The sequence below is a fragment of the Anabrus simplex genome, chromosome 1 (genome assembly GCF_040414725.1).
Source record: "Anabrus simplex isolate iqAnaSimp1 chromosome 1, ASM4041472v1, whole genome shotgun sequence".
NCBI classification, from domain to species: Eukaryota; Metazoa; Arthropoda; class Insecta; order Orthoptera; family Tettigoniidae; genus Anabrus; species Anabrus simplex.
Genome location: NC_090265.1, coordinates 1,648,506,499 through 1,648,520,858, shown reverse-complemented (window position 1 = coordinate 1,648,520,858; position 14,360 = coordinate 1,648,506,499).

The window sequence follows — 14,360 nt, the reverse complement described above, 5'->3', positions numbered from 1 at the left end:
CCACCGCTTGGCGACGGATGCGCCGATCCTCGCGTGCTGACGTCACTCGGGCTGCGCCTGGACCCCTCGCACGTGCCACATGTCCCTGCGCCAACCATCTTCGCCACAGGCGCTGCACCGTGGACACATCCCTATGGGTATCGGCTGCGATTTGACGAAGCGACCAACCTGCCCTTCTCAGCCCGATCACCATACCCCTCGTTAAGTCGTCTGTCTGCTGGAAATGCCTCCGTTGACGGCGGCCTGGCATTCTTAGCTATACACGTGTCCTGTGGCACACGACAACACGTTCTACAATGACTGTCGGCTGAGAAATCACGGTACGAAGTGGGCCATTCGCCAAAGCCGTGTCCCATTTATCGTTCGCTACGTGCGCAGCACAGCGGCGCATTTCACATCATGATCATACCTCAGTGACGTCAGTCTACCCTGCAATTGGCATAAAGTTCTGACCACTCCTTCTTGGTGTTGCATTTGCTCTGTCAGTCAGTGTTGCTTTTTACCGAGTCATAAGGCCATAGACTGGTTTGATGCAACCCTCAATGCCACCCTATCCTGTGCTAACGTTTTCATTTCTACGTAACTATTACATCCTACATCTGATCTGATCTGCTTGTCATATTCATACCTTAGTCTACCCCTACCATTCTACCGCCTACATTTCCCTCACAAACCAAATTAACACGTCCTGGGTGTCGTAAGATGTGTCCTGTCATTATATCTATTCTTCTTGTCAAATTTAGCCAAATCGATCTCCTCACACTAATTCGATTCAGTCTACCTTCATTCGTGATTCTATCTACCCATCCCAGCTGCGACATTCTTCTCTAACACCGCATTTCAAAAGCTTCCATTGTCTTTCATTCTGAGCTAGTTATCGTCCATATTTGACTTGCGTACAATGCCTCACTCCAGACATAAGTCTTCGTCTTTCGAATTCTTATATCAATGTCAGAAGAGAGCGATTTCTTTTGTTAAGAAAGGTCACCCCTGCTAGTGCGAGTCTGTGTTTTATGATCTCCTTACTTCTACCGTAGTAGTCGAACGAATTCCTACAATCATTCCTTTTTAGTTACTGCCCGGAGACTCTGGAATACACTCCCAATGGACATTCTGCACCTTACTTCGTCTCATAAATTTAGATCTGTCTGCCGAAATTTTTTCCTGGGAACAAAAACTGAGTTGTGTGAGTCATTGTGTGTAAGTTGTGTGAATGGGGTTTCCTCACTTATTTTTCTTATTCTTCTTATTTTTATTCTTATTCTTATTGTCACACTAATTGCTGTACTGATATATAGGCCTAACTTAGAATTATCTGTCTGTAGTATTATCTTTTTTATAATTTCTATGTCTTACTTTTATCTTTACAGTTTTAAATTTTATTGTTTATAGTAGTTAAATGTTAATCGAAGGCCATGAGCCTTAACTTCGCCACAAATGTAAGTTAGGAATAAATAAATAAATAAATAAATAAATAAATAAATACTTTTACCTCCCAAGTAACAATATTCGTCTACTTCCTTTAGAATTTCATTTCCTAATCTAATACTTCTTGCATCACCTGACTTCATTCGACTGCGCTCCATGACTTTTGTTTTGGACTTATTTATTTTCATCTTGTACTCCTTACCCAAGACTCTCTCCATACCACTCAGAAATTTCCCCAGGCCCTCATCAGACTCAGATAAAATAACAATATCATCATCAAATCTCGAAGTTTTGGTTTCATCTCCTTGGATTGGGACTCCCTTTCCAAATTCCTCTTTGATTTGCTTTACTGCCTTTTCTATATAAACAATGAAAAGGAGGGGGACAAACTCTCATTAAATCAATAATACAATATAGTTATAATAATCAATAATAACAAAATCTCATTAATATAATGGCAGATGTACACTTAACTCCACAAAACTTTGTCGGCATTTACATATTTAACTTGTATACATTCACGAAACGAGAGGATATTCGTGAACAGACATTTAGTGGCCGAATATATTTTATTTGGAATCCTACCACCTGCACGATATGTTCATCCAATTTCAACATACATACATACATTATCATTATAGACTGTTATGCCTTTCAGCGTTCTGTCTGCAAGCCTCTGTGAATTTACTAAATGTCGCCACAATCCTCGATTTGCAACTAGTGTTGTGGCCTCATTTACTTCTATACCTCTTATCTTTAAATCGTTAGAAACCGAGTCTAACCATCGTCGTCTTGGTCTCCCTCTACTTCTCTTACCCTCCATAGCAGAGTCCATTATTCTCCTAGGTAACCTATCCTCCTCCATTCGCCTCACATGACCACACCACCGAAGCCGGTTTATGCGTACAGCTTCATCCATCGAGTTCATTCCTAAATTAGCCTTTATCTCCTCATTCCGAGTACCCTCCTGCCATTGTTCCCACCTGTTTGTACCAGCAATCATTCTTGCTACTTTCATGTCTGTTACTTCTAACTTATGAATAAGATATCCTGAGTCCACCCAGCTTTCACTCCCGTAAAGCAAAGTTGGTCTGAAAACAGAACGATGTAAAGAGTTCCGTCTGGGAGCTGACTTCCTTCTTACAGAATACTGTTGATCGCAACTGCGAGCTCACTGCATTAGCTTTACTACACCTTGATTCAATCTCACTTACTATATTACCATCCTGGGAGAACACACAACCTAAATACTTGAAATTATCGACCTGTTCTAGCTTTGTATCACCAATCTGACATTCAATTCTGTTGAATTTCTTACCTATTGACATCAATTTAGTCTTCGAGAGGCTAATTTTCATACCATACGCATCACACCTATTTTCAAGTTCCACGATATTAGACTACAGGCTTTCGGCACAATCTGCCATTAAGACAAAGTCGTCAGCATAGGCCAGACTGCTTACTACATTTCCACCTAACTGAATCCCTCCCTGCCATTTTATACCGTTCAGCAGATGATCCATGTAAACTACGAACAGCAAAGGTGAAAGATTACAGCCTTGTCTAACCCCTGTAAGTACCCTGAACCAAGAACTCATTCTACCATCAATTCGAGCTCAGAACATTTTAAGCAAGCCTCCAATTTCAAACAAGAGAATTTTGAATAATTCATCTGCGATTGCCATTTTTTTTGTCACTGAGTGAGTGTACATATGTTTGTCCTGACTTTTGAAATAACATCATGTCATTCTTTAATTTCATGAATGTTTGCACACTCATTCCTAGAGAGGTCTATTATACGACTATGGACCTGGAAAAACATCATTTCCTATAATATTTACTCAAAATCGCGTAATATAGCAAAGTGAGATTGTGGACGTTTCTACCTTGCTCAGTGACGCCTCAACTACTCAAGCAATTGATATGAATTTTGGTACGAGTATATTTTAAATATTCAGTTAAAATAAGAGTTTACTACAAATTTTTGTAATTAGTATATCAAGAATGGTGTCTGTTAATATTGAGAAATTGACTGAACTTGGGCATGAAACAAAACAATATTTAAATAGTAAGTCGTATCACAAAACCCAGCTTGAGTTGAGTGCGATTTCTATCTGTAGGCACAAACCTGCGCAAGGCAACGAACTTTGAGGGGAAAGGAGTGGAAGGAATGTATTGGACGGGGTAAATACTGCCGTGTTAGTAGTAGTGCGAGCGAAGTGAAACATTGCCACAGTAACATAGTCGCCAGCTGAGCTGCTGACAGCAGAAGGATAAGTTCTTCAATAATCAGGTGATGTTAACCCTTCAGTAGCAACCCGCGACCTGTGACATTATCTGCCCATGTTCGCATATTTTATTTGACAGTCGATAAAGATGTGAGAAACTGCAGGTGACAAGACACGACCACATTTCCAACACGACCAAAAATGGCTGTGTTAATTAGTTGCTATCTTCTCCACGTCAAATCTTAGCACTTACAACTTTTGCTATATAACGGCCACATCTCAAATGCTGTTTTATTAAAAATGGACGCGCAGCCTTCTCTGTGCAACTGGCATGACGGTGTACTATCTTCTCATTGAAGAACCTTAAATTAGAACGTTTGACAGTTACTACTTTTCCTATGTCAACGTTTCAATTACAGTTATCATGAGTTTCATGATGTTCAAAGAGACGTTATTCCTTGTAAGACTTATGATTTGTGTGTCATCCAACAAATAATTTAATGGATGCCTCTGTTATCAACGTCACCAGTCAATATTCCAATACAACCACGGAAATTGACCTACAGTTTCGCCTAGAGAGGATTCGATATTTCGGTTCACTTGGTATCTGTTAATGATGCTCTCTGTATGCAATTGAATCGTAAGTTTCCATCTTCCATATTCATACGTGTTTAGTTTCTTCTCTGTATTGGCAGGAGAATATCAGAAAGTAAGTCAAATGAGTTTACGATTCATCTCGCATAGCAATATCCGCAATTACACCTCTCCCTTGGTTATTTTCTACTTAAAAGACAGTGCAGTATATTAAATATACAGTAGAATAATAAACTAACTGCATGCATTGATTATTATTGAAATAAATTAATACCAACACCCCCTCCCCAGTTGTTGATCATCACTAACTAGGAGTCCGACTCGTTGGCTGAACGGTCAGCGTACTGGCTTTCGGTTCAGAGGGTCCCGGGTTCGATTCCCGGCCGGGTCGGGGATTTTAACCTTAATTGGTTAGTTTCAATGACACGGGGGCTGGGTGTATGTTTTGTCTTCATCGTCATTTCATGCTCATCACGACGCGCAGGTCGCCTACGGGTGTCAAATAGAAAGACCAGAACCTGGCGAGCCGAACCCTTCCTGGGATATCCCGGCACTAAAAGCCATACGACACTTCATTTTTATTATCTAGGAGATAATATTATATTCATTCATTCATATATAAGAATGATAGTCATAGTTGTAATTTTACTTACAATGAACGACGGGAGGGTGTTAAACATTATAATGGTGATAATGATTGTTTCAAGGAGCCAATCATCAACGCCATATGCCTCATGCGGCTTCCAACAGTTGATGGAGCGTCTAAGGTGTTACAGTTCTGCTACTGAGAATTTCAGATACGAGATTTCAACCCATACAAGTCCTTAAAAACGACATTTTTCAGTACAGTACCATCAGTCGTGCTGGCCAGGAGTAAAATTACTATGTTGTACAATAACTAACTCAAGTACGATTACTTTCTTCAGTGCATTTTACCCTATTTATTGAAACCAGCACTAGATGTGAATTAGGTTCAGTTTTAAGGCTGGATGCTCTTCCTGACACCAGCCTCATGTGGAGTGATGTGTTGCGTGTTTCTGCATAGGATGGTAGTGTTGTATAATAATAATAATAATAATAATAATAATAATAATAATAATAATAATAATAATAATAATAATAATAATAATAATAATAGTAATGATAATAATTGTACCGGGAGGTACACCTCAACGCCGCGCTTTTAAATCTAGCGCCTAAAAGAACTCCTCTACTGTTGAATCAGCGAAACTGAATCTGCACAAACTTATAAATGTACTCAGAAGGTGGCACCACTAAAATACGATGTAATTTTGTTATTGTGAAGTTTCCGGAACTGACTGTATTTCTACTTGTTTTGTTTGCCATTCATCAAGAAGTTTGGACATTTTTTCATAGATGTCACTACTAAAACTATGATCATGCACCCTGGTGTGAAGTGAAAGAACTTTTGATTTAACGAAGTATTGTATTCATAATTTTTTTATTAATTGATGTTCATTTATTTTTTGGGTTGGCAATATTTTTCTTTCCCTTCCGCCAGTTTTGAATCCAGCCAATCCCAAACTTATGTAATTAATTTTCTACCTATCACAGGCTTCTTCTCCGATTCTGAGTGTGACTTTTGAACTCAACCAATACAATTCTATGAGTGTGTCTTGATCTTTCATGAACGATCTCGAACTTTCACCGAGGGTTTATAAACTGCGGCTTTTCACGTCTCTTGGCCATTTGATCGTCATCTAACTAAGTGTGTGTGTCAAGCAGGAGGCGGGCGGCGCGTCTTTCATCAGGCAGCAGTACAGCGACAAGGTAATGGCCACATTACATTTTTATTTCTTGCTAGCTCCGCAGTTTAACCTGAGGGAAAGGTCCGAATCATTATCTATGTAACCTAGTTTTCCTAAAAGTGTAACTTTCTGCCGGCTAATGTAAAAACTTCATAAACTCTTTAACTGTAAATCGGGGATAGAGAGTGATGTACCCTCTCGAGCTCCCCTTCATATTGGTTTGAGGTGACTACGTTTGGTAACTGGTTTTCTTCCCTTCCGTAATGTTCTAATCTATTCTTATACGAGTCACCTCCATAGTTTTCCTAAAAATGTAACTTTCTGCCGGCTAATGTAAAAACTTCATAAAATCTTTAACTGTAAATCGGAGATAGAGAGTGATGTACCCTCTCGAGCTCCCCTTCATATTGGTTTGAGGTGACTACGTTTGGTAACTGGTTTTCTTCCTTTCCGTAATGTTCTAATATATTCTTATACGAGTCACCTCCATAGTTTCGGAGTAGCCCCTGTTTCATTGACCTGGTGCCCTTTAGGTTTTAAGTGTTCTTATCTAGGAGTGCAAGGCATCCGCCTCCATCCATTTTGTGTTCGGGCCATTTATTTAACCGTTTTTTCCTTTGACATAAAGGCCCAGTATGTTCGGTATTAAATACCCCTATATAATCATTTTCCTATTGTAAGTTGTGCCTTCAGATGCCAGAATTTGTAAGTTGATGTTGCCTTGAGTAGGCTGGGCAAACTGAGAGTATGTTAGCTCTTTTTCAAAGTTTTTGTAAGATTAATGAATGCCTCTTAAAGGCTAGATGTTGTATTTTGGGAGCAAGTGCTCCGGGAATTAGGGGATTTCTGCCCTTGGAACAAATTTGTGCTCGTTTGTAAATTTGAGTTGGGAGCTCAAAAATTGTAAAACTATGGGCTTGAAGCCTAAGAGTGTTAAAGTTCTGAAATCTTGGATTTTTCTATTTTGTACCTGAAATGTCATTGTTATCTCACTAAGTGAAAATTTGTTAAGTTTGTTGTTTCTTCAAAAATGTAACCTTCAGTTTAGGTTTTAAATTCAATTCTTGACATTGTAGTTAGACCCATTCACCCCGCCACCTTCTTTCACCTCTGCGTTCCACGCGAAACCCCGGAACAATTGGTAGCTGAGCGAGGTTGAATTTTTCTCTATTTTTCTACATTTGTAAACTTCTGTTGTCATGTCCGGCCCTCGCGAAGTCCTCCATCCCGGCTACTTGCGCAAGAAGGAGTTAATTTACGAATTATTTTTTAGAAATGTTCAATCTGGAGGAGCGGTTGCGGCTGATACCACCAAGCTTAAGAAATCCCTTGAATTACCAATTAGTATCCCAACTTTGAGAGAGAAGGATATTGATGAGCCTCTATCCACCATCACGGACAACACCACCGAGCTAGCTTCTGTAGTAATATCTTTGAAGTGAGTGATCCATCTCCTAACCAACTTAAAAGAGTACAGTCTAGATTGTTTTTTTTACAATAGAGTTAGGGACATATTGTCTCTTAAACTAAAAGAAGACCATGCTAAGGAAGCTAGTAACCTGGTTGAACACTTTTCTGAAATGTCTAATAAAGTTCCAATTGTTGACTGGGGCAGCTACCCCCAAAACCGACCAAGCCACTGTCGTAAACAAAGTGAGTGAGGAAAATTCTTCCAATAATGTAGAAAGCAAAAAATCTGTAGCTACTCAACAAACTTCTTCCCCATAGGAAACTGAGTCTGATCGTCGTATATCCATCCCACCATTCTTTTTAAATGCTGTCTCTGAAGCTTCTTCACCCCCTAGGCTTTTACCTATTATGTCACCCGGGTTCAGTAGTTTGCCTCATCCTTTGGCTATGTTGCTTAGGGGAATTTTTAAGTTTTCCATTAATTCTACTAATGATGTCATTTCATATTTAAGGTTTTTAGCTGAATTCCAAGATCACGCTCTAGTGTTTTCTCTCTCTCCTTCTCAAATCCTTCAAATTATTTACCCCTACTCCATAGGTGTCCTCTCGGACAAAATAGTCAGAGCCATAGCTGAACAATCTTCTATAGAAGACTTCCCCGCACATCTGTTGGCTAACTTCATTCCGGCTCGAACAATGTCATCATTAATTCAAAGGTACTGTTAGAGAGTACAGCGACTGGATTAAAATCTCGCCGAATTCATCCAGGACATTAAGTTTTATACAAGGGTATTTGCTCTTCATTTCCCAGAAGATCAAATTGTTCAGACCACTGTGGAAGGCATCGCCCCACCATATAGGACATATCTGTGTTTTGCGTCGCGGCCTCAAACCTTTGCTGAATTAGAGGCTATGGTGGTTTCAGCCGAAGGAGTGCAGTATGCTGACACCTTAAGAGTCGTTGAGGAGCCCCCTCCGTCTTCGAGTAACTTTCGGCCTCAACTTCGCCGAACCCTCACCACCCGCAAATGCGAAGCTTGTGGGTCTACAGATCATGTGCATAACAAGTGCCCAGTAGTAAAATCGAGTGGTACAAAGAATGGAGCAGGGTCATCACAAGGATGCTTTAAATGCGGCTCGTTTTCGCATATCGCCAAGAATTGCCCTAACGCCAATAGCACCCCCTTCTGTTCAACTTCTGGTGCAACCTCCGCGATCTCTAATAATATGAAATGACTAGTGTCATCGGCTGAGTCGGCGTGTTCATATTCTCCAGGCTCAGCCCCTGTTAAACCCACCGAAAGCTCGGAACAGGGTAGAAGTTCTTCTAACCCCGCATTTGATGCCCTAAAGAATCCCTCAGAATTGCGGCGGAGTCCCCCGCACTGGTACCTTTTCTCAAGATTGAGTTGAATAGTGGTGAACCCTTTACCGCTCTATTAGACTCAGGGAGTGTTTGTTCCATTATTTCGGCTGAATGGTACTCAAAATTAAAGTCTGTCTGTAAACTTTCTGATTATTGTTCGACTTCGGTTCAATGCGTTTCGGCTAACTCCTCTCCATTAGAAATTTTAGGTTACATTTTTGCCAAAATTCGGATTTCGAAATTCACCCGGAAAATTGAATTGTTTTGGCTAAGCGCTTGTCTTGCCCCATAGGAGCAGACTTCATGTCTTCTACTGGTCTAGTGCTCGACATTCAGAGCAAGTCGTGTACTTTCAAATTTGCTAGTAACTGTAAAATCCCTTTGCTTAAGTGTAATTCTGCATCATGTTCATCTGTTTCGCGTACCCAGGATGAGATGTTGTTAGACCTTAGACATCTTCCTGAGGAGCAGGCTGATAGTATTCGTAAGTTGTGTCGGTCGTTTCCGGATTTTTTTCTCCGATACTCTTGGTATTACTGACGTTACTGAATACAAGATGAGGTTACTGATTCGATCCCGGTTAGATTTCCACCTTATAGGCTATCTCCTCCTAAAATGAAAGCTCTTAATGAGATCATTGACCAGATGTTAAAAGATGGTATTATTCGACCTTCCAAGTCGGCGTATTCATCGCCCATTTTTCTGGTTCCGAAACCCCAAGGTGGCTTCAGTCCTGTGATTGACTATAGGGCTTTCAATCGGAAGATGGTGTTACAATCTGTACCTCTTCCCGACCTTCACTCTTGTTTTTCATGGTTCCGGAAAGCTAAGTCCATCATCATCGTCGTAGACCTAAATCAGGCGTACAATCAGATCCCTCTAGCCGAAGAATCAAAACATCTAACAGCTTTTGCCACGGATTGGAACTTTTATGAGTACAACCGTGTGCCTTTCGTGCTCCCCACTGGGGCAGGTGTGCTCACAAGACTGCTAGACAGGGTCTTCTCCGACATCAAATTCGAATAGTTGTACCATTATCTCGATAATGTCGTCGTATTTTCTGAGATCTTCGAAGAACACCTTGATCATCTAAAAGAGGTCCTTAATCGCCTTCGTAAGGCAGGGTGGACTGTAAAGTTATCTAAGGTAGCTTTTGCTAAGCCTTCCATGTCATTCCTAGGGCATATTGTGTCGCCCGATGGCGTTTCGATCGACCATTCTAGGACACAGGCCATCCGTGATTTCAAACCGCATAAGGACATCAAAGGCATTGCCAGATTCATAGGCATGGTGAATTTCTTCAGGAAATTTATTGCTAACTTCGCTAACAGAGCGGCGCCCTTAAACTTACATCGTAGGGAAGGCGTCAAATTTGAGTGGAGGCCGTCTCAACAAGCCACTTTTGAAGATCTGAAATTAGCCCCTTGTAATGACCCTGTCCTTGCTATGCCTGATTTCTCGAAGAAATGCATCGTTCAAACCGACGCCTCGTCGTCGGCGGTGCCTGCTGTGCTTCTTCAAGAAACTGAACTCGGAAGGCGACCCATCGCCTATGCACCTAGGTCTCTATCGGCTCAAGAAGCCATATATTCTATCTATGTACTTGAGGGTTCGGCAGTCTTATTTGCATTAGAAAAGTTCCGCCTCTATCTGGAACATGTCAAGTTCGACTTGGAGACAGATAACCAAGCCTTAAGTTGGGTCTTAGCTAGGCCGCGTCGTACTGATCGTATAGCCCGATGGGCCATCAGAATTTCTGCCTTCCACTTTGATGTTAGGCACATAAGAGGATCTTAAAATGTTGTTGCGGATGGACTAAGCCGCATGTTTGCTAATGATTTGAAGTCCCCCGAATTGGAAGATAGTTCTTTTCTTCCCGCCCCCATACCTTCGGGCATTAATGCCATTCTAACTGATGCCCCCACGTTGTTCAGGGATATTGAAAAATATCAACGTGAAGATCCTGTGCTGGCCCCTATTATGGAAAACCTTTCTTCTGGGGAACACATTGTCCCTTATGTGTTGAGAAACGGGGTTTTGTGTTGCCCGTCGGGGCATGACCAAAAGATTAATGTAGTGGTTCCAGCCGTGCTTGTACCTATGATCTTCCAGTGCTACCATGAGATCCCATTAGGAGGGCATTTAGGCATATTCAAGACTCGAGAAAAGTTTCGAGAAATGTTTATTTGGAAAGGTATGGACGGCGAAATTCGAGAATTGGTAAAAGCTTGTAAATCTTGCTTAGTAAGCCCACCTTGTCCACTTAGCTAGGTCTATTATCTTCTCATCAAGCGTCGCGCCCCATGGAACGCCTCTATATAGAATACGTCGAACCCTTCCCCCAATCAAAGGGGAACGCCAACAAATTCATTCTTGTGTGTGTAGATGGTTTCACTAGGATTTCCTGGTTGTTTCCGACTAAGCTGGCTACCGCTCAGTCCACCATTTCTTGTTTAAATACCATTTTCGCTTCCTATGGTCCGAGTCAATATATAGTTTCTGATAATGCTAAGGCATTTACACTGACTGACAGAGCAAATGCAACACCAAGAAGGAGTGGTCAGAACTTTATGCCAATTGCAGGGTAGTCTGACGTCACTGAGGTATGCTCATGATGTGAAATGCGCCGCTGTGCTGCGCACGTAGCGAACGATAAATGGGACACGGCGTTGGCAAATGGCCCAGTTCGTACCGTGATTTCTCAGCCGACAGTCATTGTAGAACGTGTTGTCGTGTGCCACAGGACACGTGTATAGCTAAGAATGCCAGGCCGCCGTCAACGGAGGCATTTCCAGCAGACAGACGACTTTACGAGGGGTATGGTGATCGGGCTGAGAAGGGCAGGTTGGTCGCTTCGTCAAATCGCAGCCGATACCCATAGGGATGTGTCCACGGTGCAGCGCCTGTGGCGAAGATGGTTGGCGCAGGGACATATGGCACGTGCGAGGGGTCCAGGCGCAGCCCGAGTGACGTCAGCACGCGAGGATCGGCGCATCCGCCTCCAAGCGGTGGCAGCCCCGCACGCCACGTCAACCGCCATTCTTGAGCATGTGCAAGACACCCTGGCTGTTCCAATATCGACCAGAACAATTTCCCATCGATTGGTTGAAGGAGGCCTGCACTCCCGGCGTCCGCTCAGAAGACTACCATTGACTCCACAGCATAGACGTGCACGCCTGGCATGGTGCCGGGCTAGAGCGACTTGGATGAGGGAATGGCGGAACGTCGTGTTCTCCGATGAGTCACGCTTCTGTTCTGTCAGTGATAGTCACCGCAGACGAGTGTGGCGTCGGCGTGGAGAAAGGTCAAATCCGGCAGTAACTGTGGAGCGCCCTACCGCTAGACAACGCGGCATCATGGTTTGGGGCGCTATTGCGTATGATTCCACGTCACCTCTAGTGCGTATTCAAGGCACGTTAAATGCCCACCGCTACGTGCAGCATGTGCTGCGGCCGGTGGCACTCGCGTACCTTCAGGGGCTGCCCAATGCTCTGTTTCAGCAGGATAATGCCCGCCCACACACTGCTCGCATCTCCCAACAGGCTCTACGAGGTGTACAGATGCTTCCGTGGCCAGCGTACTCTCCGGATCTCTCACCAATCGAACACGTGTGGGATCTCATTGGACGCCGTTTGCAAACTCTGCCCCAGCCTCGTACGGACGACCAACTGTGGCAAATGGTTGACAGAGAATGGAGAACCATCCCTCAGGACACCATCTGCACTCTTATTGACTCTGTACCTCGACGTGTTTCTGCGTGCATCGCCGCTCGCGGTGGTCCTACATCCTACTGAGTCGATGCCGTGCGCATTGTGTAACCTGCATATCAGTTTGAAATAAACATCAATTATTCGTCCGTGCCGTCTCTGTTTTTTCCCCAACATTCATCCCTTTCGAACCACTCCTTCTTGGTGTTGCATTTGCTCTGTCAGTCAGTGTAATAAGAACTTAAACTATAATATATTTTCTTTTAATATGTTTGATTTTAGGTAATGGTAGAGTAAAATGAATAATAAACTAAATTGTAGAGCCTTCCTCTTCATTGGGATAAAAAGTGCAATATTTGTTATAAATTCCAGTCTCAACTATGCTCGTATGTATGTATGTTGGGTATTCAGCCCGAAGGTTGGTTTTATCCTCTGCAGCTCCGCCAACAGCTGTCATAAATAGCCTAGGTGTCACTGAAGAGGCGTACTAGGGAAATGAGGAGTGAGGTAGTTTCCTGTTGCTTTCCTCACTGAGCCAGCTGTTGCTATTACAGATCTGTCTGCCAAGGCCACTGAAATGCATGCACCAACCGACCCTATGAGCGATATTTTCACACCATTCATAACAGGGACTGGCTGCATAAGGAATGGTATTACTAGCATCACTCATACCTCAGTCACTTTCATATTGTCAAAGCCAAGGATGAGACTGAGACAGGTCAATGAAAGTAACAAATTTGATATAGCCCATACCAGAAGACATAGTGCACTGTAAACACTACATCTTGCCAGCAAAGGCATGCTCGTATCTAATTAATCAATCTATTCACTAAACATAGTGTTATGATAAGGGCGGTTATGATGATGATAATAAAATAACGCTGATTGATGTTAACAATTATCAATAATGTTAGCAATATATTTTACACCAAGAACATCAGTACACAGACGATAACGAGGTGGAAAATGGCACTCAATATAATGATTTAAAAATCTATGAGCTTAACTAGAGCAATACACCATACTAACCTATAAAATTACAAGATAAACTAGTTAATTGATTTGTTTACTTCATTTGAATGTAGAAGGGTACATATGAGGTAATACTCAAATTGGTATTCATTACTATAATATATTCTTTGCATTTATTACAGATGAATACTTTTTGATGTTTGACAAAGTGTAATACTTTTTTTACAAGTTGCTTTACGTCGCACCGACACTGATAGGTCTTACGGCGACGATGCGGCAGGAAGTGGCTAGGAGTGGCCTTAATTAAGGTACAGCCCCAGGATTTGCCTGGTGTAAAAATGGAAAACCACGGAAAACCATCTTCAGGGCTGTCGACAGTGGGGTTCGAACCCAATATCTCCCGAATACTGGATACTGGCCACACTCAAATGAATGCAGCTATCGAGCTCGGTATAATATACTCCTTATCTTAATGAAGTCCGCGTTTCTCTCCACTCTAGCATAGGTAAGGTAAGGATGTATTCTGCCGGAAGGCAGGTCCGAACCTCCGTAGAGTTGTGATTGAGCCGGAGTTTACGTACGGTAGGTTGGCCAGTTCCTTTCCCTTATCCCGCAACAACAGCGCGTGGCAACCCATCCAAATATTGACCACGCCCAATGTTGCTTAACTTCGGAGATATCAATAGATCCGGTGTTTCAACATGGCTACGGCTGTTGGTTCATTCTATTTTAATTGTTTCTTTTTTATGAATAATTCCTTTACCACTTTTTCAAGTAGTTTATAAATGTATTTATTCAAAAATTAGATTCGGTAGGCTCAGAATCCAACAGTAATACAATAAATAATTAGAAACTGAGTCTAATGATCGTTCTGTTGTCCTACCTC